Below are 26,314 nucleotides of genomic sequence, written 5' to 3'. Positions count from 1 at the left end.
GGATTTCACAAAAGCTTCTACACAGAATGAACCCTGTCACAAGTCTCAGAGTTGTCCCACTGGGGGCAAGGTTCCAGCTGGTGGTAAAGAAGAAATGGAAAAGGGGCTTTATTAGCAAGCTTTGGCTCCATTCCTCCAAGGTCACCTTCCAACCCGATGAACTGGGAAAATGTCCACTGTCCAGAAGAGCATTCTAAATTGACCCAATGCTGCCCTCTAAGTAGACATTGATTTTCATTTGCTTTAAGCCCAGAACATAACTCACCATTTTCCTTAGCCTTATAATTGTCCTAGAGTCCTTTCCCAGTAATTTAACAGTAGCATTCACTTCATTACTACTACTTACTAGCTATGGTGACTCTGGACAAGTCACTTAACCCCTCAACCTCAGTTTTCTCATTTGTAAAATAAGGATAATCACAGCATTTTTCTTACAAGGTTATTGTGAAGTTCAAATGAGATAATCTACATAAAGCATTTAGCAGATCTTAAGTGCTATAGGAATGCTAGCTATTATCATTATTGTTCAGCCCCATATGGCTCTTATTCAAGGAAATGTTCCTATCAGAGTATTGTGTCTGCTCTCTAGCCTTCCTCTCTTTATTCACTTTTAGTCAGTTCTTTAAATCAGTTGTGCATCTTCAGATGAGTCAACAGGTAATTAGTTTTTAGAAGAATCAAAGTTGAATAAATATTTTTATTAAGGCAAAGGGAAAGGGGACAGCTCAGTGGATTGAGAGCCAGACCTAAAGAGGGGAAGTCCTGGATTCAAATTTGGCCTCAGACACTTCCTAGCTATGAGACCCTGGGCAAGTCACTTAACCCCCACTGCCTAGTCCTTCGTATTATTCTGCCTTAGGACTAATATACAGTCTTGATTCTAAGATGGAAGGCAAGGGTTTAAAAAAAGGGGAAAGGGGAAATAAATATTAGAAGAGCAAATTATTACAGGATAAGAATCCTTTCCTGAAACAGATGTTAGCCAGGTGACCTGGGCTCAGTGGTATATTGGAAATTGTTGCACAACAGGCTCAAATGGATTTTTAAGTTTTATATGAATTATTAACATTTTCATAATAACTTTCTTAAGTCTAGATAATTTTAAAACTAGATCAAGTTCTGGGGTATAATATTTGCTGATTTCTGAGGTATAAATTTCCAGACTGCAATGAAGCAATGAAAATGTAGCAATGGACTCTGAGTTGGTTTAAGCTGACTCCAATATATGCTTATCTAGGCCCAAGTCACAGTTCTCATGTTTATCATGTATGTTACTTTGGACAAATTATTGCATTTTTTTGCACTTCTATTTCATCACCTAGAAAATAGAGGTGATGACACCTACCTAGGTCAAATGATTGATATGAGAAAAAAAATGAGATAAGAAAAAAGAAGAAAATTCCTACTACAATGAAAAAATACTACAGATTAAAAGAATTGCTAGATAAAATGTCAGAGGGAGTAAATAACTCCAACATAATCAGAATACAAAGTCAGAGGAACAATGGGTTTGCAACAAGAACTCTTAAAGTAGGTGGAAGATATGAAGGAAGAGCTGATAAAAGAAATGAACAATGAAAATAGAACATTTGAAAAGAAAATAAACAGTTTAGCATGGAAAATGATCAACCTTTTCTAACTAGTCAATTCCCTGGAAAATAGAACTGGGCAAACAGAATTCAGTGATTCAATGATTCAACAATAAATGTTAGAATAGGGCCAGCTCAGTGGATAGAGTGTCAGTTGGTACAATCTGAATTTGAATCTAGCTTCATATACTACTTATTTATGTACACCTGGACAATATATTTAACTCCATTTACCTAGCTCATAAAGTTCTTCTGTTTTGGAACTAATATTTATATCAATTCTAAAAAAGAAGATAAGGTTTTAAAAAAGAAATATTAGAACAAAGTAAAATCCTGTAAATTTGAAAACTAAGTTAGTTACCTAATTAAAAAAAAACTATCCTGGAAAACAAGATAAGGAAAAAATAATTTAAGAATCAATGTATTCATTTATAAACTCATAGATTTAGTGTTGAAAGGAGCCTTAAGGTTTCTGGACAGTGAGGATGGCAAGGTGGGGGATAGTAAATAGACCACACAAACCCTCTAAACATACAAAAATAGAAGATAAAGCACTTCATAACAAAGGAAAGCATGAGGGACACATCTCACTAGGATGAGAGGGGAGAATACCTCAATGAGGACTGTATCAGGAGGAATCTCAAAGTCCAAACTGAGAGGAATGGCCCAGAGCACTTTTGCATGACCTGAGGCACCAACTCAGCTGGTAGGTGAGCAGCTCTACTTGATGCCAAGTATTCTGAGACAATGAAATAGCACAAAACCAGTACTAAGAAGGACTGAGATATGGAAACCAGTAGAGAGGGGGAAGAAGTTCAAGCCAGCCATCCTTGATCCCATGTGGTCTGAGGTAGTGAAAAGGTAGAATGGGAAAAGCCCTTGGTACTGCTTAAGGGCTTGAGGAAATTAAATAGCAGATTGAGGAACAGAACATCAGGCTATCAAATAGCCTGAAGCAATGGGGCAGCAGAGTGGAGGAGTAGCCTAACATTAATCATACCCACTTCTATGTTGCCTGAGGTAATTAAAGGGCAGAACAGGGAGCAGCCCAAGGCCAACCTAACATGCTTCCACATGACCTAAGGAAACAAACCTGTAGAGTGGGGAACAGCCCAACACTGAAGACAATAAGGAAACAAAAAGCGGTGTGAGAAGGATCCAACTGGAAAAAATTGTTGTGAGCCTACCAATAAGAAGACAACCAGTCAACCCTCTGGAAGTACACATCAAGTGACCCAAAGAGAGCCACAGCTTCCCCAAGCACTTGAGAAAGCAACACTGAAAGCTTAAAATAGTGTTTCTTACACTCCAAGAGCAGAACAGAAGCTCAATATATACACAAGGTAACTAGGGGAAAAGATAATAACTAGAAAAGAGAGGGAAAACCCCTAACCTTAGAAAATTACTTTAGTGATGGAAAGAGTAAATTATAAACTCAAAAGAGGACAACAGTTCAAGAAGGAAACATGTGAAGCCTAAAAGAAAAGTGAGAAAGAATGTCAGAATCCAAAAGTCCTATTGGAAGAACTTGAAAATTTTTTAAAATGATAATAAAAGAAATGATAGAAAGATGCAACAGCTTGGGAACTAGAATGAGCCAAATGGAAAAGGAAACACAAAATTTCAAGGAAAAAAATAACTTTCTAAAAATTGGAATTAAGCAAATGGAGCCTAATAACTACATAAGGCATCCAGAAACAATAAGACAAAATCAAAAGAATGAAAAAATAGAAGAAACTCTGAAATATTTCACTGGAAAAACAACTGACCTGGAAAATGGATCCAGATAAGAAAATCTTAGAATCATCAAAATATCTGAAAGGTATGACTTTTTAAAAAAAGAGCCTGGATACCATATTTCAAAAAAATCATTAGAGAAAACTCCCCTGACATCCTTGAATGAAAACCCCTAATATAAAACATTCTAGGCTTATTATAGCAAAATTCAAAAACTCTCAGACCAAAGAAAAAGTATTATGAACAGTTAGGAAACAATTCAAATATTAAGAAGTCACAATCAGGATTACACCATATCTAGAAGTTTCTACATTAATAGACAAGATGGCATTGAATATGATATTCCAAAAGGCATAGAATATGGGCCTATATCAAAGAATCATATACCCAGAGAAACTGGGCATAGCTTTCTAGGGGAAAAAGGCAATGTTTACTTAGATGGAGATCAGATATTTCTGACCAAAACAAACAAATAAACAAAAACAGAGATACAAAGAATATCCAAATTCACCACTGAAAAATAAACACAAAAAGGTAAAAAGAAAATTAAAAACTTAAGAGTTTTTAATAAGGTCTAATTAAGTACATTCATATGTGGAAAGGTGATAATTAAGATATTTAAGATGTATATGATATTGTCACATAAGATACATAAAATATTCAAGATACCTCAAGTACTTAAGAACTTTATTACTATTAGGAAAGTAACAAGTTACATCTATAGAAAGAAAGAAGGGATTAAAAATAGGATTCGATGAAATGCAAAAAAGAAAAAAATCAAGGGACAAGAAAGAGGAACACAGGGAGAAAGAAAAAGATGTGATAGCAGGGAGTAAATTATCCCACATGAAAAGATTCCTAAAAGTCAATATAGAAGAAAATGGAGGGTATAGCAGGAAATAGTTGAACCTTACTTTCCCACACTCAGCTAGCTGTAGAAATCTACCTAAACATTATGAATTTCAAAACTATTCCACCTTATTCAGACCATTCTTTAGAAGATCGAATTTAGCTATTTCCTGATCAATAACAATAGAGATACTTGGAATAACAGAATCAGGTCTTAGAAACTACAATCTCTACCCTACTCAGTGTAACAAGATTAGGAAGGGCTGCAGCAAACTCAAGATTTAATTATTTGAAAATATGGCCTTCAACAGACGTGCAAAAAGTACAGACCTCTGGGCGGTCCTAGGTCAAGGGAGAGCCACCATTGGCACATGTGAAATGCAGGAAGTGAGATAGAGGACAGCCTCTGGAGGTCTCGGGACTTCCTGGGAGGAAGGCGAGAGGAGTGTGGAGGCTGGAGCTTGAGGTGGAGGAGACTGCAGACTATTTCCCTTTAGAATGCTCACCTGAGTGATAGGGACTGATCTCTTTTCTTGCCTTGGCTATCCAGGGCCTTTAGGCCCACTTTGGCTCAGCCTGAGCAAAGTGGGTATTTAAACCCTCTTCCCTTCACTCCCCTTTCCTTCTCTCTCTCTCTCTCTCTCTCTCTCTCTCTCTCTCTCTCTCTCTCTCTCTCTCTCTCTCTCTCTCTCTCTCTCTCTCTCTCTCTCTCTCTCTCTCTCTCTCTCCCTCTCCCTCTCTCTCTCTCTCTCTCTCTCCCTTTCCCTCTCTCTCTCTCTCTCTCTCTCCCTCTCCCTCTCTCTCTCTCTCCCTCCCTCTCCCTCTCTAATACTTTCTTCCTCCTGTTTGTAATTAAAACACCATAAAAGGTTGGCAGCTGACTTGAGTGTTTCATTTAGGAATTACACTGCTGAATTCCTTGGCGACCTTGAATTAATATATATCAGTCTTTTAAAGTGATTTCAATATCACAACATATATGGAAGTAGGGGGAAGAAGAAATAAGAGAATGGGAGGTGGATAGAGAAAAAAAGAAGAAATATGGGAGAGACAGTGTTTGGAAAGAAAAATTTGGGAATAGGGAAAGGCTGAAAGGAAAGAGAGAGAAGGATAAACAGAGGGAAAATTAGATGGAGGAAAACATTCAATTAGTAATGATAGCTATGAATGTGAATGGAATGAACTGATCCATAAAATGGAAAAGGATAGAATGGATTAACAAACAAAATTCCACAATATGCTGTCTTTAAGAAACACTTTTAAAGCAGGGAGACATACATAGAGTAAAAGAAAGGGGCAGGAAGGGAATCTATTATGCTTGAGTCAAAATCAAAAGAGCAAGGCTAATGATCATTATTTCAGACAAAACAAAAGTAAAAATTGATGTAATTAGAAGAGATAAGGAAGGAAATTGCATCCTAATAAAAGGCACCATAGACAATGAAACAATATCAAGATTAAACATATATGCACTAAATGGCATAGAATCCAAATTCCTAACAGATGAGTTATATTAGTTACAGCAGAAATAGACAGTAAAACTTTACTAATGGGGTTCCTCAACCCCCCATCTCAGAACTAGATAAATCCAAACAAAAAAAAAATAACAAAGAAGTTAAGGAGATATATAAAACTTTAGAAAAGTTAGATATCATTGACCTCTACAGAAAACTAAATGGGAATAGAAAAAATATATACCTTTTTCTAAGCAGTAAATGACACCTTCACACAAAAAAGTAGAAATATTAAATTCATCCATTTTAGTCCACAATGCAATAAAAATTGCATTCAACAAAGGGAAGCAAAAATAAAGATTAAATATTAATTGGAAATTAAATAATCTTATCCTAAAGAATTAATGGGTCAAAGAACAAATCATGGAAATAATAATTTCATCAAAAATAATGACAATGAGGAAATAACATACCTTAAATTTATGAGATGCAGTCAAAACTATACACAGGGGGCAATTTATACCACTAAATACTTATATCATTAAAACAGAGAAAGATCAGAATAATGAATTGGACTTGCAACTAAAAAAAAATAGGAAAAAGAACATCCTCATTAAGCACCAAATTGGAAATCCTGAAAATCAACAAAGTTAAATTGAAATTAAAATTGAAAGTAAGAAAACTATTAAACTAATAAATAAGATGAGCTGCTTTTATGAAAAAATAGACTATCAGTTAATTTGATTGGCAAAAAAAGGAAAGAATAAAACCAAATTACTAGCATCAAAAAAGGGTGAAAAAACGTGAAATCACAAACAATAAAAAAGAAATTAAGCAAAAATTGGAAATTATTTTGCCCAATTACATGTCAATATATCTGATTGTCTGATAAATATTTACAAAAAATATAAACTACACAGATTAATAAAAGAGGAAAGAATACTTAAACCCCACGATAAAAAAAAATTAACAAACCATCCATGAATTCCCTAAGAAAAAGACTTAAGGACTAGATAGATTGACAAGTGAATTCTACAAATCATTCAAAGAACATTTAACTCTAATACTATGAAAACTATTTGGAAAAATAAGGGAAGAAGGAATTCTTCCAAATTTCTTTTATGATATAAATATATTACTAATATCTAGTAAGCAGGGTGAGCTAAAACAGGGTAAAAACTATGGATCAATCTCCCTAATGAATATTGATGCAAACATTTTAAATAAAACACTAGCAAGGAGATTATTGCATTATATCACAAGGATCATATACCATCACCAGATGGGTTTTATATCAAGAATGCAGGAATGGTTCAATATTGGGAAAATATTAGCATAATCAACCGTTTCAAAAACAAAACAATAGCCAAACAATTAAAAAACAAAAAAAAATATGAATCATATGATTATCTCAGATGCCAAGAAAAAAAGCCTTTTCCGTATAAAAACATTAGACAACATTGGAATGAAAGAACCTTTCCTTAAAGTGATAAAGATTCTTTATCTAAAACCATTCACAAACATTATTTGTAATGGAGACAAACTAAAATCATTTCCAATAAGATCAGGGGTGAGGCAAAGATTTCCATTATTACCACTACTATATATACTATTCCAGAAGGGCAGTTAGGAGGCAAATACATTTCCTTGATGTATGACTCTGTGCAAATCACTTAACCCCAATTGCCTGGTCCTTACCACTCTTCTGCCTTGGAAGCAATACTTGGTATTGATTTTAAGATGAAAGGTAAGGGTTTAAAAAATTATGCTAAAAACACTACCTATAGTGATAAGAACAGAAAAAAGGAATTTATAGAATTAGAATAGGCAATAAGGAAACAAAATTAACACTCTTTGTAGATGACAATACAATATACACAGAGAACCTTTGAGAATCAACAAAAAATTAGAAACAATTAAAAATTTCCCCAAAGTTTCCATATACAAAATAAACTCATATATATCATTAGCATTCCTATTTACCATCAACAAAGTTCAATAGCAAGAGATAAAAAAAGGAAATTCCATTTAAAATAATATGTAGACAACATAAAATATCTAGGACTACACTTGCCAAAATAAACTCAATAATTCTATTAACAAAGCTACAAAATAATTTTCAGAAAAATAAATTCAGACCTTAACAATTGGAAAAATATTAATTATGTATGGATGTATTGCTCATGGATTAATTGCTCATGGACAGACTAAGTCAATATAATAAAATAATAAAAATGACAGTCCTACCTAAATTAATTTACTTATTCACTGCCATGCCAATCAAACTACTCCAAAATTATTTTCCAGGACCAGGAAAAATAATAACAAAATTCATTTAGAAGAACAAAAGGTCAATAATATCAAGGGAATTAATGAAAAAAATATGAAGGAAGGAGACCTAACAATATCAGATCTCAAACTATACTATTAAGAAGTAATCATCAAAACAATCTAGTACTGACTAAGAAATAGAGTAGTGGATAAATGAAATGGGTCAGTAAATAAACACATAGTAGTTAATGATTACATTAACCTAGGGCTCCATAAAAGCAGTGATCCAAGTTATTACAGAATTAATTCACTATTTCACAAAAACTGCTTGGTAATCTAAAAAAACAAAATAGGAGAAACAACATCTTATACCATACACTTAGATAAATGGGTACAAAATGAATCTATACGAATTAGAAAAATAAGGAAAAGTTTTCTTGTCAGATGAGGGAAGAATTTATAACCAACACTACAAGAAATTTAATGGATTATTTTGATCACATTAAATTGGAATTTTTGTGTACAAACAAAATAAATGAAATCAATATTAGAAGGGAAACAACAAATTGGGGGAGGGGTCTTATAGCAAGCATCTCTGCCAAAGGCCTCATTTCTAAGAAATAAAGAGAACTGAGTCAAATGTATAAGAAAATAAAGCATTGCCTAATTAATGAATGACCAAAAGATATGAACAGGCAGTTCTTAGAAGGAGAAATTAAAACTCTCTGTATTCTTATGGAAAAAATGCTCCATATCAATATTTATTAGAGAAATGCAAATTAAAATAACTCTGAAATACGACCTCAAACCCATCAGAGTGGCTAATAAGACAAGAAAAGGAAAATGATAAATGTCATAGGGGATGTGAGAAAATTGGGATACTAATACATTTTTGCTGTAAATTGATACAACCATTGTTGAGAGCAATAAGGAACCATCTCCAAAGTGCCATAAAATTATGCATATCTTTTGACTCAGCAATGTTACTTCTGGATCTGTATCCCAAAGAGATCAAAGACAGGAGAAAAGGACCTGCCTCTACCAAAATATTTTTAAGAATTAGAAACTAAGAAAGTATCCAGTAAGGGGGAATGGCTGTGGCAACTATGGCCTTTTGTTGAAATAGAAAAATATTGCACCATAAGAAATAATGAACAGTATGAATTCAGAAAAACCTGGAAAGACTTATATAAACTGATGCAAAGTGAAGAGAGTAGAACCAGGAGACCACTGTATACAGTAACAGAAATACTGTATAATAATCAATAGTGAAAGACTCTTATCAGCAAAACAAATTTCCAAGACAATCCCAGGTTCTCTTGATTAAAATACAAAAACAAACAAACAAAAATAATGCTATCCACAGCCAAAGAAAGAGCTGTTGAGATTCATTTGTAGATCAAAGTACATCATTGTTCACTTTGTTTTCTTTATGACTTTTTTATTGTATATCTAATAAGTGTTCAGGCAGAACGTGGGAAATATGAAAATACATATTGCATGAAAGCACTAGTATAATATATATCACCTATTGCACTTTATTTATCCTCAGGGAGAAGGTTAGGGAAAGAGGTGTAATTGAAATTTTAAAAAAGAATTAATGTACTTCCTGAACACCAAAAGCAAACCAGAAAAATCTATATTTAAATAAATTACAAAAGAAAAGTACCCAGAACTATTAGAGCCAAAGAACAAAATGAAAATAGAAGGAATTCACCAATCATCTCCTGAAAGAAACCCCACACTGTATACGTCCAGGAGTATTATATCAAAAATCCAAAGCTTTCTGAAAGTAGTACTGCAAATAGTCAGGAAGAAAGAGATTAAGTATCAAGAAAGCCCAGTAGGATCAAACAAGACTGTAGCAGCTTATGTACTACCACAAAAGAAAGGAAAATAATATTATTTACTAAAAGACAAAAGAAAAAGGTTTATAATAAAAGGTAAAATCCCCCCCCAAAAAAAAAAACTAAGAATAAATCTACAGGAGAAAAAATGAGCTTGTAGTGTTTTTTCTTTTTTTTCCTTTTTTAATTACATTTTCCCCCAAATAAATAGCAATACAATTTTCAGTAATCATTTTCTGACATTTTGTGACCCATGTTCTCTCTCTCCCTATTAGCCCCCTCCTCCTTCCCAAGATGGCAACTGATTTAAGTTCTATATGTGTTTTCATACAATACATATTTCTGTATTCATGATTTTGTGAAGAAGACACACCTCTTTCATAGAGAAGAATTCATGGAAGAAATATTGTAAAGAATGTCACGTTTCAATCCTCATTCAGACTTAATCAGTTTCTTCTATAATGGTGGAAATATTGCCTTTTGCATCATGAGTTTCTGGGAGGTGTCCTGGATTTTTGCAAAGGGAGATAGAGTATTTTCTGTGAAGAATAAGTAGGCCAGTAGAATGTATCAGAAGGTATATAAGTATAAAACTGAAAAGTTAGGAAAATAGAAAAATAGAAAAGCTTAATAACTGCTCAAAATTCAAAACCATAATAACAACTATAACTATATATATTTTTTCAGGGTGACTGTCCACAGTTATGGCTTCTATGTCACCAAGGCATGCTTCCTTACATAGAAAACAAAAACAAGAGAAAGGTAAAAAAAAGAGAAAAATAAATATGAAAAAAATATATGTGCATATGTGTGTGTGTGTGTTTCAGATGAGCTTCCTGTGTATGATAGTTTAAAAGGGAGATGAAGGAGAAGCTAGGCAGGACAATGGGTAACCTTTTGGGACTGAAATCAGCAATCTTGTTCTGTCATTTTTTTTTCAGTTGTGTCCAATTCTTCACAACCTCATTTTGAGTTTTCTTGGCAAAGATGCTTAATAAATTTGCCATTTCTTCTCCAGGAATCAGTGATGCTTGAGTTCAAATCTGGTTTCAGATATTCCTATATAATCCTGGGCAAACCACTTAACTTCTGTCTGACTCAGACAAGATTGTCATTCAATAGATAGACTGAGCCTGGACATATAGGCATAGAAATGATCATTAAACCTCTTGAAAACTGATGAGGTCAACAAAAGAGAGAGGAAGGAGGCTAGACCCTAGCGGTCACCACCAACTAAGAAACATGTAGTGAGAAAATACTAGGTTCTAATCTCCTGCAAGTCATAATCTGCTGAGGACCATGAATTACTATGAATACTATCAGATATTGGATTATTGATCAGGAGGAAAACTTGGCTTACTCCATATTCCTTCATTTGTGGCAAAGAAAGGACAGAAGGGTTGGAGGAAAAAACTTTCACTTCTCATAATTCAAGAGTCTTTGGTCCATAGTGAAGCTTTCTCCATCTGCAAAGATTAGAGAAATTAAAAGCCAGCAAAGGAAGAAATAGGGAACTATGCTAATCTCAGCTTCTAAGGAGAATTTATATGATTGGCTTCACTTAAATTTCCAGATATAAAAATTATATTATTCATATGATGGTTAAATCAATGGGTGTAAAGGGAAGAGAATTCAAAGAGTGAATTTTCCCAAGGGATAGGTGACAAAGACAGCTAACTGATAGTTTCGTTTTACATATTAATACATCATCTTCTAGAGTAGGTATAAGGAAATGAAGTATTAAAACGCTTACTTTGTTGAAAGGAAAAGGTAAAAAATGGCTTCAATTCAGAATAGGAAAAAATGTGCAGACTTATTTATTATTTTATCTTCCTCTAATACCCAACAGAGATATTGGAGCCTATTGAAAAGTTGAAAATAGGAAGTATATTTGGCAGACAGGTGGAATGAAGTGGCACTTGGTAGCAATTATATATAATGTGCTCTGAATTAGTTAGATAACATTACCAAATTTTAGTCTACGTGCCAGGACAAAAGAAGATAAATTAAGAACTAATGTCACAGATGATATGGTATATTATTTAGTCCACATATCTCCTTCTTGACTGCAAGGATGATATTCATATGCCTGTGCCAAAAGTTTTGCTAAAATGTAGGCATAGTATTCTGAACTTGAGGAATGACTGTTAAGCCCAGAGGGCAATGAGTATTCTGCTCTGCTATTCCTTGTTCTGGACCCCAAAATGAAATTTGGACTGGGTTCACTCTGAAGGAAGCTTGAACTCTGCTGAGAGATGTTAGGCTCTCTTTTCTCATATTCTTTAGCTTATTTGAGCCCTGTGAAGATTGGATTTGGCTCTCCGCTGATTGTAACAATGAAAGTACTTAGTTCTTCCTTGATTGTGAAGATTAAATTGATGTCTATTTTTAGATTTTAATCCTCAAAGTGTAAAACACAGTACTTAAAGTTTGAGTATGGAGATCTACCCATTTTGGATTTTAACCAAAAAAGGTGTGAACTAACCACCAAAAAGTATGAACACCCATTTCATACATTGAGCAGGAGGTCTGTGACCCAGGTGTGAAAGAGTGGGAAGTCCTGGAGTGGAGTGTTGGCTGTGATTGGTAGACATAAAATTTAGGGAAAGTGACACAATAGAAAAAAGTCTTTAAAAGTGGAAACAGAGGCACACAGAGGAGAGACTCTTGGACTTGGAGTGAAGAGAGACACTTGGCTATAAAACTCAACCCTGGAGGAGCTTGTGCGGGAGACCTCAGACTTCTTTCCTTTTAGACAATCACCATGGTGAGTATAAAGGCTGACTTCCTTCCTTGCCCTTCTTGGAGGTGTGAGCCTCCAGGAAAGGCCCATCATCTTGAAACTCCTTTCCCTTAGCTAGGGCCTTAGAATTGCTATGTGGATCAGAGGAAGCTGGAGCTCTCTCTCTCTCTCTCTCTCTCTCTCTCTCTCTCTCTCTCTCTCTCTCTCTCTCTCTCTCTCTCTCTCTCCTTTTCTCTCTTCCTTAATATCTTCCCTCTATTGTAAAATAAACAGCCATAAATTCCATTTGACTTTAGTAATTCAATTTTGGGATTTAGAAATTAAATCCCTGGAGACAAATTAAATATTCAATCCAACCATAAAATTAACAAGCCCCATCACAAAGCTCCAGGAACAAATGATCTAAAGCTTAGGTTTTGGTTCACATTGAGGATTTTACCAAAAATATGATAAATAGAAAAAGTTCTCCAGGTACAATACTAATATGTTAATAAACAATTGTTTTATTCCTACAGTAAAATAAATGCTGAATATAAAGCACATCTCCAATTAATGGAACAATTTGCCTCAGAATTGACAACTTAACTTGTAACTGCTGTTTCAATCTGCTGGCTATCAACCCTATCAGAACATAAAGCCATCTACAGAACTGTTAATTAGGTATTTTATATTTCATCTAGGTTTTACCTTGTCCAAACATCTCTTGTTACATGTCTGCTGGTAAAATGACCAAGTTTAAAACTTCTTGTTTCTTTCCAAGAATGTTGGAATGGTTGCTGAAGTTCCCTTTCAAGGATATTCAGCTCCAACCCAACCAGGACCTCTGAAACACTTGACTCTTTTGACTCTTAAGATTGCTTCCAAACCTGGATATGTCCATTTAAAATACATGTATATAAATTAATTAATTAAATGAAATTTTCAAAAAATACATGTATATTAATTTAAAATCAGGAAAGAACAATATATATATATATATATATATATATATATATATATATATGTTTCTGTATATAGGCTTAGGCTTTCCTAGCTATGCTTGAGATGCCACAGACTAATGACTGCATGATGTGAAGCAAGCCACCACTTCTCTCACTGGCTTCTCAGAAAGGAATTAAAAAAAGTCCAGACACAAATCACAGCAACGAAGAAAGAGTGAATTGAGAGTGGAAGCAACCTCTTAAAAAAACTATTAAATTATTTACTCTTCTGGCTCTGAAGATAATAAGAGGGCTCTTCATCAGTTCAAAGTTCAAGCCCTTCATCAATGATGGAGGTTAAAATCTCTTTGGGATACAAATTTAGTAATGGTATTATGGGGTCTAAGGGGATGTAGGGATTCTAAAGTCAGATACACCAGTAAAAGTAGAAGTTAAAGAAGGGACACCACCAAAGATACCACAATACAAACTAAGTAAAGAAGCCATAAATGGCATCAACCCAATTATCCAAAGCTTGTTATATCAGAAAATTTTAATCCCAACAATTTCAAAGTAAAACACACCAATTATACCCATAAAGAAAGCAAAATGTGACTCTGAAGGAAAAGTTCAATGTAGACTGGTCCAAGATTTAAGAGAAGTAAATAACTTTGTAAAAAAGTCCCATGCAGTCATTCCAAACCCATCTAAAATAATTTCAGAAATTCCAAGTAAATCTAGATATTATACCATTGTTGATCTGTATAGTGCTTATTTTGGCATTCCAATTGCAAAGGAAAGTCAAAAAATCTTTGCTTTCACTTGGAATGGGACTCAGATGACATGGGGAAGATTACCAATAGGATTCTGTGATAGCGCAACAGCATTTTGTCAAATCTTACAACAAGATTTAAAGAACATCCAATTCAAAGAAAGTAAAATCATGCACTATATGAATGACATTCTTCTTGCATCCCCATCTGCTAAAGTTTGTTACCAAGACAGTAAAAAACTCTTCTTAGAGCTATATAAGAAAGAACACAAAGTTTCCAAATCAAAGCTATAATATGTCATGCCTAAAGTGGAATACCTAGGGTTTATCTTGGAAAAGAGGATGAGAAAGATTTCCAAGAAAAGAGTAGAAGATATACAAAAGCTCAGCATGCCAAATACTAAGAAACAACTGAGAGCCTTTTTAGGAGTAACAGATTTCTGTAGACAATGGATCCCAGGCTATAGGCAAATAACACAATGCCTTACAGACTTAACCAAAAACACAGTCACAGGACCTTTGAAACTAACAAAAGAGTATCTCCAAGCCTTGGCACAGTTCAAAGAAACAATCAGAATAGCTCCAGCCTTAGGTATTCCAGACTACAACAAAGAATTCCATCTCTTTGTACATGAAGCAAGAGGCATAGCTTCTGGAGTGTTAGTCCAAACTTCAGGACCTAATTTTAGGCCAGTGGTATATTACAGTAAACAGCTGAATATACTTGAGAAAGAAATGATTCCCTGTTTGAAAGCAAACACAGCAACAGCAACCATGATTCAAAAGTCATCTGATTTGGTATTAGGATCAAAACTTAATGTCTATTCTTCACATCAACTAGATTCTATATTGAAAAAAATGGCATTTACAAGCTTGTACACAGCAAAGATTTTCTCAATATGAAATTGTGTTACTAAGCAATGAAAACATCACTTTAAAATGTTGCCAACCATTGAATCTGGCATCTTTGATTCCAGATATTCCGTTTGAAGGGGAACCCATACATAATTGTGAGGAAACAATGTCATTAGTAGCAAAACCAAGAAATGATTTAAAAGACACTCCCCTGGAACAAGCCAACATTGAAATATATACAGATGGTTCAAGCATGATAGTTAATGGGGAAAGGTACACTGGAGCAGCAGTAGTAACACAAACAGAGACATTAGAGTATTTATCCTTACCAAAGCATGTGAGCACTCAAGGGGCAGAGCTAGTTGCTTTATTAAAAGCTTTGCAAATTGGGAAAGATAAATGGGTCAATATTTACACATATTTCCAGTTCAGATTCTCAATAATTCATGCAACAGAAGAAATTTGGAAACATAGAGGATTTTTGACAAGTGCAGGCAAAGAGATCGCGTATGCCAAAGTCATAATGCAACTTCTTGAGTTCATACAACTGCCCAAGGAAATGGCAATAATCCACTGCAGATCACACAGGGGCTAAAGATCATGTGCCCTTAGGAAACCATAGAGCTGACATTAAAGCAAAATTTAGAGCTAGAGAAGGACAGCTACATGTATTGAATTTCTCAATAGTTGAACAGGACAATCTAATTAACACCTACAATGAATGGGAAATTCAATCATAAATAAAGAGCTTAGGGGCAAAAAAAATAAACGGTATATGTTTTTCATAACTAGGCAAGCCCATCCTGTCTAGAATGTTATTCTATCATGTGTGCAATGCATTACATGCACAAGGACTCTATGGAATCCAAGCTGTGATCAATTCAGCAAGATGATTTAGGACTGCACCAGGAATATCCTAAGAGTCTGTCAAAAATGTAAAATTTGTATTCAGTTAAATCAGGGAATTTATAAAACCAAAGGGTTAGGAGGTCTTCCCTTAGCATATGCTCTGTTTGAATGCATACAAATAGATTTTATCAATATTCTGAAAGACAAAGGGTTTAAGTGTTGCCTTGTCATCATAGATAGACTAGATGGCCAGAAGATTTTCCTGCCATAAAGAACAATACAGTGTTTGTGGACAAAATCTTACTAAAAGAAATCATACCTACATTTGGAATTCCCACAAAATTGGACTCAGACCATGGGAGTCACTTTAGTCAATCAATATTAAATGAAATTTATAAAAATTTAGGAATACAAGCAACATACCACACACCATATCATCCCCAAAGTTCTGGGCAAGTGGAGAGATTAAATACAGACATCAAAACATTGATAGGAAAATTTTGTGCAGAAACACACCAAAAATGGACAGTCTACAATTAGTTCTGTTACATCTTAGAACAAGACCCAGTGGAGATCTGCACATCTCTCCATTTGAAATGCTATTTGGACATGCAATTTGGCAAGGAAGGACTTTTAAACCAGCTTACATTGCAATGATAAGTAGAGATTGTCAATTAACAAAATATATACATGTTTTACAAACAAGAATAGCAGAGTTGCACAAAATGGACTTGATACAACAAACAGTACCCATGGGTTACAATTTGCACAACTTAAAACCAGGAGACAAAGTATGCTTTAAAATTGTCAATAGAAAATTGGCTACAGACATAAAATAGACTGGACCACATGAAGTATTGCTTACTATCCTGACAGCTATAAAAATTGCAGGGAAAGGCTCATGGTTCCATTGTTCCCACATAGAACCAGAAAAATCTGATACCACTGTAACAGACATAGAAGATGAAGATAGCTACCCAAAAGATAGAGTTGTGGAATGAAAACAAGAAATGAAAACAAATGAAAACAAAAACTGATTAACGTAAAAAATACACCATAAAGAAACAATAGTGACACATAATGTTCGAGACATTAGAGATCCCAGCAGTTAAGCATGCCACAGTGAAAAGACAACTTTCCAGCCCAGAGGAAAAACATCCCAAAGGAAAAGATTTTAAACCAGCCCAGAGGAAAAACATCAAGAATAGCTGCTAGAGAGAAGAAACAAGGAGGAAAAGCTGAAATGGACAGTTAAGACTTTGAATTTTGTAAATTTGTTTATATAAGAAGAGGACAGACAGAAAATAGGACTTATATGTAAGACTGTGGCAAAATCACAAAACAAAATTAATTTCACATCTTAGGGAAATAGCATGCAGCACTGTATAACTTGGAAGAAAGAAGAGATGCATCAGTCAACATGAAGCATGGAAATCTGAAGAAACTTGATAAGTATTCATTCAACACAACACTATTAAACACAAAATCACAAACTGACACATATTGGGAGACCTTATTTAAATAAACAAGTGTCTGAAATTGTATTTATGCAAAATGTAAATATATATATATAGTTAGTTCCATAAGGTCTTAGGCAAGTAGAAAGATCAATATATATTTCTATTTGACTGACATCAAGATTAGGGAACTATGTATATTATTTTTATTATATGTAAATAATCTCTATAAATAATGTATATATTATAATTAGGTTGGTAACAGTGATAGAGTCTGTAAATATTTAGCATAGCATGTATATATATTGTACATAAGATTAGATTATAGATTAGACTAGGGATTTAGAGAATAGTTATAATAAGTAGGGAATAGATTAGGATTAAGTTAAATTAAGCATAGCATAGACAATTATACTTAGGAATAGACTTAAGCTGCATTTACAGATAGTAAACTTTTAATTGTTTAATGTAAAGCTGATGCTGAAATCGTGTTTAATGGAAATATATATAGATAAAATAATTTGCAAACAATTATAGATATATAAAATAGGAAAAATGTTTGTATTAATTTGACTTAGCAAGAGTAAGCAGTATTAGCAATAAGATTAAAATTTCTTTGTAAAGGTTTTATTCAAATATTTATTGTATTAAATTTATTGTAACACCCTAAAACTACTCTTACTCAAACTTTCCTGCATAAATTCCTTAGAGTAGATAAAGTTAGAATAGAATAGTGATAGAGTAATTGAAGGAAGTTTAGGGGGAGTAGTTAGAAATTAGATTTAGTAGATTGGTAAGTAAAATAAAAATAAGTGATCTTGGGAAGGTCACAACAAAAAAAGGGGGAGATTATGGAAAGGAAAACTGAAACGAGTTTTGGACTTTCTGCCATTCAAGTGGAACAAACAGCAGTTGGAATGTTAGAGAGAAGATATTGACAAGAATGACAGTTGGTGGGGGGAGGGGAACTTTGGAGAGTGACAGTTGATCTTGTACTCTGTTTCCTGGTCCTGGGACTGGAAGGAGTGGAAGGAGTGCTCTCTCTCTCTCTCTCTCTCTCTCTCTCTCTCTCTCTCTCTCTCTCTCTCTCTCTCTCTCTCTCTCTCTCTCTCTCTCTCTCTCTCTCTCTCTCTCTCTCTCTCTCTCTCTCTCTCTCTCTCTCTCTCTCTCTCTCTCTCTCTCTCTCTCTCTCTCTCTGTCTGTCTCTCTGGATAGAAGTACCTCTATTCCTGGATTTTTTCCAACTGTGTGCTCTACCTGCATTCCTGTGATCATGTCATTGGACAAAAGGATTTAAGGGGAGCGGTTTGAACTGTAAGGCTGGTCTTTAGGGGCATCAGCCAGAAGAGACAGGCCCAACCAGCTCTGAAGGTCAGAACCTTTTCTTCTTTTTGCTGTCTACTGCTAAAGACTTTGAATTTAAGAAAACTAGCATAGCTTAGCATAGACAGGTATAAAATGAACTCTCCACCAGCCTGCAAGGCCTGGTCTCAGCTCAAAAGCTGAGGGAGACTCAAACCCCATCTAGGGAAATCCTGATTCCCTCTTCCCTGATATCTTCCAAATCCAAACTTGTTATTAAATTCATCTTTATTTAAATAAACTGCAGTCATGTAAGAAGAGAATACCAGGGGGACATACAGGGAGCTGAACCTCAGGACAGCCATTCAACCATAAACAATCCTTATTGAACCCCTGCCAGGTAACCTTGGTCTGGGGGTAGGCTTGTCCTTCAGAAGGGTCCGTGCTGTCCTGCTCTGGAGTATCTTCACTATCAATCAATAGAGAAGATATCCCCTCAGGCTATCATAGTTGGCCCATTTCTAGGAAACCCATTTTTCAAAGATACCCTCTTGGCAGGGGGCATCTCTTTCCTTTTACCTCATCAGCAGCCATATCCCCTGTCCCTCTTCAATCCCCACAATTTCTTTAATTATTATAGTATGCCCAATTTTATAGTACTTTAGGTATAGTTCCAAATTGTTTTCTATTGTTGCTAGATGAATTCATAATTCCACCAACACTCCCTGTTTTTCCACATCCCCTCCAACATTTATCATTTTTGTTTTTGTCATATTAGCCAATCTGAAAGGTTTGAGATTATATCTCAGAGCTGTTTTAATTTGTAGTGCTCTAATCAGTAGTGTTTTCAAGCATTTTAAAAAACATATCATATATGCTAAACATATGTGTATATTTATATATACTATGCATAGTACATATATAATACATTTCTTCATCAGAAAACTGCCCGTTTATAGCCTTTGACCATTTATCAATTGAAGAATGACTTATATTCTTACAAATTTGACTCGGTTCTCTATATATTGAGAAATGAGGCCCTTAGAGAAATTACTGTAATATTTTTCAGTTATAACTAACTAGTATTTCCTTCTCATTTTTCTTGTTATTTTTCCTGTTTATTCTTCTCTCTGTCTCTGTTCTTTTTCTCAGTCTCTCTCTTTTCTCTCCTCCCTCCTCAAAAGTATTTTACTTCTTATCGCCACCTCCCCCCAACCTATATACCTTCTATTAGACTCTCCCTTCTCTTGTTCCCTTTCCCTCCTATTTCCCTGTAGAGTAAGATAGAGCAAAATACTCAACTGAGTGTATATGTTATTCCTTCTGACCCATTCCAAAGAGAGTAAGGTTCAATCACTGCCCCCTCTCTTCTATCTTTCTCTCCACTCTAAAAGCTCCGTTGTACCTCTTGCAACTAGATATATGTGTGAATGTGTTTTGCATCATTACAAGCAGTGCCAGTGCCTGCTGTTGCAGTAACTACAGTGTTCCTTGAGCCCTGGCAGGAAGAAACACCAGCCCTCTGGAGGAATGGAGAGAAAAGGAGGGAAGGAGGAAGCATAATGATCATGGCAACAACAGGAGTTGTACAGTCAGTAGTAGTAGTGTAAAAAATAGACTCGAATACAGGACTACAATCCCCATGAGCCTTTGCTCCACTTCCCCAGAATGCCTTGTAATCTCACCTGGGCCAAGATCGAGAAGATATTTAAGCAAAGGCTTTTGAAGGGCTCGGGCTTTTTGGACTTCCGTTTGGAGCAGAGGCGTCTCTTCCATGATGTGAGGTTATTTTGTCTAGGCCTCTGGCCTAGGCACATGTTTCTTACTTGTATATTCTTAATCTTTAAACTTTAATAAACCTCTAAAAATTATAATATTCCTTGCAGAGAGAAACTAATTTCTACCTGCCTCAGTCTCCCCCTCTCCCCTAAATTTTAATCTTTACAGTTTTTGGCGACCACTAGATTGGATGAGAACTTCTCAAAAAATGTTTTTAGCCTAGAGAATTTTTTTAAGGCCACGATTCTCCAAGATACTCTTTAGAAAACCATCTTGATCGGCTCCTGTTTCTGCTCCTGGCCTCTCACCTGGTGCCCGAGCTGCCCTCCGGCTCCCGGCCCGACCCACCCCGGCGGTCTGTCTCTCACCCATCTGGCCTCCGACCCAGACAGCTCATCAACCCAGCCCCAGACCCAGGAGCAGAACCCCAGCCGGCTCATCACCCAGATCCTCGGAGCAGATTGCTGAGGACTCATTGCGACCAGCTGGTAACTGTATTGGCCATGTGGGTGGAGGGGAGAGACCAGAGAGAAAGGAGACCCGGCAATTTTCCCTTAGGCTAAGCCTCCACGTGGCTGGGGGTATTGGCCACAGGGGTATCAGAGAGGGGAAAGACAGAAAAGACTAAAGAGAAGAAACAGATCTTTTCAAACAGAAACCTAAAAAGCAATGGGCTGTTTAAAAGGATTTTTGACTCTTCTGGCAGTTTCATTGATTTTACCTGCCTGTCTGGGAGCAGACTCAACCCAAAGATTCAACTTTAACTTTGGGGAGGAAAATGGGTGGCCCAGCGAACTGGAAGCCAGGCCCAGAGACGGGAGGTCTCTAGCTAAAATCTGGCCTCCGATGCTTCCCAGCTATGGGGCCCTGGACGGAGCCCTTGAACCCCATAGCCTAGCCTTTACTACTCTACCTTCGGACAATAGACATTTAAATGGATAATTAAAAACAAACAAAAAAACAACCCCAAGGAACTTTGAAGAGACTAAAGGCTACATTCTAAGGCATTTCAGACTCCAATGGTTTATAAAAAAAAAAATCTCTGTATTCTATTGCATTGTTTTGTTTAAGGTTTAACTTTGTGATTTTAAGTTCATATATTACTGGATTGAATATTATTCTGTGAACTGAAGGTTGATTGAATTTATTTTGAATGTACTGAGTTTTAAAATTCTGTTGTTTTTCCCCTATAACTGTTGAACAAATATTATTGTGAATAAGCCCATATATGAAAAAACAGCTTTTTTCTATTTTGCTGAGGATAGATGGACTTCAGAACTGGTTATAATTGTATTAACAACCTTTGGAATTTTAATGTGCTAAATACCTCAAATGATTTGATTTTAAGGGTTTTTTAAATATGATTTTTGGAATTTTTTTTTAACAATCTGGTTATTTTTGCCTGCCCCTACCACGAGGTAAGGCCCATTCTAGTAGCTGAAGTGAAATGTATTTTATAAACCCCAACCTTCCCACATGTGAATGGAAGTTGGGCAGTTAATTTCAGGGCATTTGTACCCTTAAAAAGCCTCCAAAAGGAGCACCCCTTTATTTATGCTCTTTAGCTCACTATTTTACTTGCACCAGAATGATATATAGATTTCTTGATTATGTTCTTAACCCAAGATGAGTTTTACTTTGTTTAAAAAAAAAAAAAAAATATATATATATATATATATATATATATATATATATATATATATGTTTATTACCGAGGTTTAAAGATTGCTGTTTGTAAAAATTGTGACAAATGTCCATCAATTCATAGGTTTTTTTTTTAAATGTCATACAGCAACTTATGTGAAATATGAAAGTGTGTTTGTTTGCTATTGTAATTAATTGGGCTATTGAGAATTTTGGGGATTTTGATATCTACATATTTGTACTACTGTATTTTTAAAGATAAAAAAATTGTTAACCTTGTTCAATTCATTTGCCTTCTACTCACAGTGATCATGGCCAGATACAAAGAGGAAATGGATCTCATTTTTTGGTGAGAAAGCCTTGCATTTTATGTTTTCTTAACTGACACAGAGTGTCAATGGTTATAAGCTATATTTTTGAATTTTTTAAAGCTCTTTTATTATTATATTTTTCTTGCATGTGCAATATACTTTTCCAGTTTTTTTATTATTTTTTCTCTCCTTTTTATATTTGAAGCACATGTCACCAGTATTAAGATTTTCTTTAACCTTTTGATTTTTAAGTTTAAGATACATTTGTCAGAGCATGCCCAAAAAGCTTGTGACTATAAAAATGATGCCACTAATTATTTAAATAAATTATGGGACTTTGCTTAATGATTCTGTCTGATTCTAGGACAAGAGCTACACACAAGAGCCATTTCATAGGGCCAAAGAAAGGCCAATCTAGGATGGATTGATGCACTTCTAAGCCAATACAAAGGTCTTGAACCTAGTGTGAAGACTCGAGGTTACTATGTTTAACATGTGTTAAGACATAGGCTTTCCTTGTATCTACACTCACTCTGAAGATACTCACAGATGAGTATCCCCGAAACCTTGGCTCCTATAATCTGGTCCCCTTTTCTGCCTCTCATAGTGTGGTACCTTTCTGTAGTCCTGGCAATGATTGGGTAAATGCATCATTACTTAGATCATTTTGATTGGGCCCTGATTGAAGGACCTGTTATAGATTTATTTTTCTTCTACTTGGAATTTTTACACATAAGACTTGATAGTCTATATTTTCATCCAGAAATTTTTCTTTTCTTTTGGATTTTCTGATGTCTTTTTAATATCTCTTGCCAATTGATTCATATACCTCATACCTCAGCCATGCATCCCTAACTGATTCTGAATCTTTCAATCACCCACAACACGGGGGAATGTAAAAAATATCATTATTTAAATTGCAAAGTTTAAATTCCTTTTGAGAAGAATTTTAGGTGAAGAAGATGCTACCTCTCTGAATCCAGAACTGAACTGTTGGAGAAGCCACCATGAAGAAGCCTCCAGACCACAAGTTGCACAAAATTGAACTTTGGGTGTGGTTGATTGAACATTTATTTGTATGTATACTTTTATGCCAAAGGGGACTGCCCCCTAACGGCTTTTTGTCAATGTGTTCAGAAATTATTGGTTTTATTCTTTTTTCTCTTATCCTCACACTATTGTAATCTTTTAAGTTTATTATGTTTTTATGATCCTTTTGGGGAAAAATTAATTTTTCCACAAATGATCACACGGGGGAGATGTAAAAAATAGACTCGAATACAGGACTACAATCCCCATGAGCCTTTGCTCCACTTCCCCAGAATGCCTTGTAATCTCACCTGGGCCAAGATCGAGAAGATATTTAAGCAAAGGCTTTTGAAGGGCTCGGGCTTTTTGGACTTCCGTTTGGAGCAGAGGCGTCTCTTCCATGATGTGAGGTTATTTTGTCTAGGCCTCTGGCCTAGGCACATGTTTCTTACTTGTATATTCTTAATCTTTAAACTTTAATAAACCTCTAAAAATTATAATATTCCTTGCAGAGAGAAACTAATTTCTACCTGCCTCAGTCTCCCCCTCTCCCCTAAATTTTAATCTTTACAGTAGTACAGTCAGCAAAGCAACAGGCAACAGCAAGGGTCCCAACAGCACAAGATACCTTAGCAACAGGTAGATGAGTGGGCAGTTTTACTGACCTCAGCAGAGAGGGCACTGACACAAGCAGTGACAAAGGCAGGCCTAGCATTTACTTACTATAATATAGAACTAAAAGGAACCCCTCCTAATACCCAATGTTTGTTGGATAATTCTTCCCCAGGTAGGTCATAGAGAACTAATGGCTGTTGGTAGATTCTGATAATAGTGGAGGGCAAAAGCTCTGTACCCAGGCCCAAAAGAAGAAACAGCTTAGTCCCTCAGAGATCTGAGGTGCTGTGTCAACAGGGACAAGTATTTGGTATTCCCTTCCCATGAGGCTCCCAGGAAAGGAAAGATTCTGGCTATTAAAACTTAGTCTTTCCAAAACAAGGAGATAATGTCTGGTATTTCTGACTAACAGACCAATAGCATGACAAAGATCAGCTCAGGGAAGCAATATTCAATGGAATCAGTGCTTACGGGGGCTTCCTTTTGTTAGCTGGAAAGCAAAGTGTCTCATTGTATCCCAATCTTGAATCTTGACTCGAACATTCCTCATTGAATATCCTCTTGCTGGGACTAATAACCTTCCGTGTGTTGGTTTTAAAAGATTGTGCAACTACTCTTATCCCCATTCACTCCCCTCATTTCTAGACAGAGCAAGACCATTCCTAGGGGCAGGATTGGTGGACCAATCCCATGCCAGGAAGTAGGAGGGCAGTACCCTTCGGGCATGCTGGGAGATGTAGTTCCCCGACATGCACACTCTTTGAAAACCCACATTAGTGTTACTGGGCTGGAAAACAAGGGCTTTCTGTCCTTATCTTTAAGCCAAGGTTCTAAACCAGTCTCAGTCAATCCTGTCTTACTATACCACCCCACCCACATCTTAGAATACCTTCCTGTATTGTTTTCACCATATTTCATTTCACATGTCTTTCAATGCATATCTGAATTCTTTATACTAAACATTTCTTACAAAGCAATAATATTACTTTATATACCCATGCCAAATTTGGCTTAGCCATTATTCAATTGATACTGAACTAATTTGTTTCTGTTACATTAAATTATTCAAGAGATTGGTTTTGGGGTAAGAATATCAATTGAGTGATTTGGCTAGCATTTAATCAGTACATCAGTGGTCCTCTAGATGACCAAAGATTCTACAGGTCTTTGGGGCAGATCTAGAAATACAGTTTAGAAGTTCATTATTCATGTCTCTAGGACATCCCAAGACATCTCTGACTGGTGAATAGTTAGTGATGTGAGTGTAAAACTCCCTACCCCTTTTTGTGATTATAATAGTATTAGTCTCTATAATTATTTTAATAACATAACCATTAGCCTTGAGTTAAGTCAAATAATACAGTTTGCTTTACAAGAATTGTAAACATTAGCTAAGAAAAATACAGTTAAAGGTGGTATCAAATCTTGTTTACAGGCATTTTAACCTTAAGCCTATAACCCAAGAGTTTCCTCTTAGCCCACCATACCCTTCTGGGTGCAAGTTCAGAACAGTCACTAGGGAGGTGGAGGCCTGCTTTGGGGTTCAAACATCAGGCATTCAACTGCTGACTTCTAGTATTTTGCAATAATTGTCAGCAGAAAAATAATTAGCCCTCAACACCTTATTGTAGAGGCCTTGAAAAGCTCAACCATAAAATCAGACATGGGCTACCACCCATAGTAATTATTTTTGTATTTTCCAGTTTATTCAGCACTGGAGCCTTTGGTTAAGACCTGCCTATGTGAAAGACATGTACATCTATTCGATTTTAATTTTTGACTATCACTTTATCACTGTGTCATAAGATTTCTCTCTATAAAAAAGGCTATCTCTTAAGACTCTGGGTCTTTGCTCTTGGCATTGTTGACTTGAAAAAACACAGAACTATTAAATAGTCAGACAAATCATTCTTTAATCAAGGAAAAAGGGTTCAGTGTAACCCTCCACACAGAGCTGCATGCTAACAACCACACAGAGTCTGAGGATTGGACTCTGGATGCTCTGGACACTGACCTGTGGGAGAGCCAACCAAGCTAGATTGACAACTCCAAGGAACAGAAGAATTTGGGGAACCTGTATACCATTTGGGGGAAATCCAGGGGCAGGGAAAGATAATTTACCTCACTATAGCTACAAAGAAAATGAGAGTGTTCAAACTATAGTGACAGAATACAATCAAGCTTGGGGAAAGAACCATAACTAGAGCTGGGGAGTAAGAGAAGGGGCTGCTTAGGATGGATACTAAAAGGATGGTCCCTGCCCAGGTGTGGGTCTTCTTGGGAAAGGGTCT

This window comes from Monodelphis domestica, chromosome 1 (genome assembly GCF_027887165.1).
Source record: "Monodelphis domestica isolate mMonDom1 chromosome 1, mMonDom1.pri, whole genome shotgun sequence".
In the NCBI taxonomy this organism is placed as follows: Eukaryota; Metazoa; Chordata; class Mammalia; order Didelphimorphia; family Didelphidae; genus Monodelphis; species Monodelphis domestica.
The sequence above is the reverse complement of the archived record's forward strand: the minus strand, read 5'-3'. Positions refer to the sequence as shown.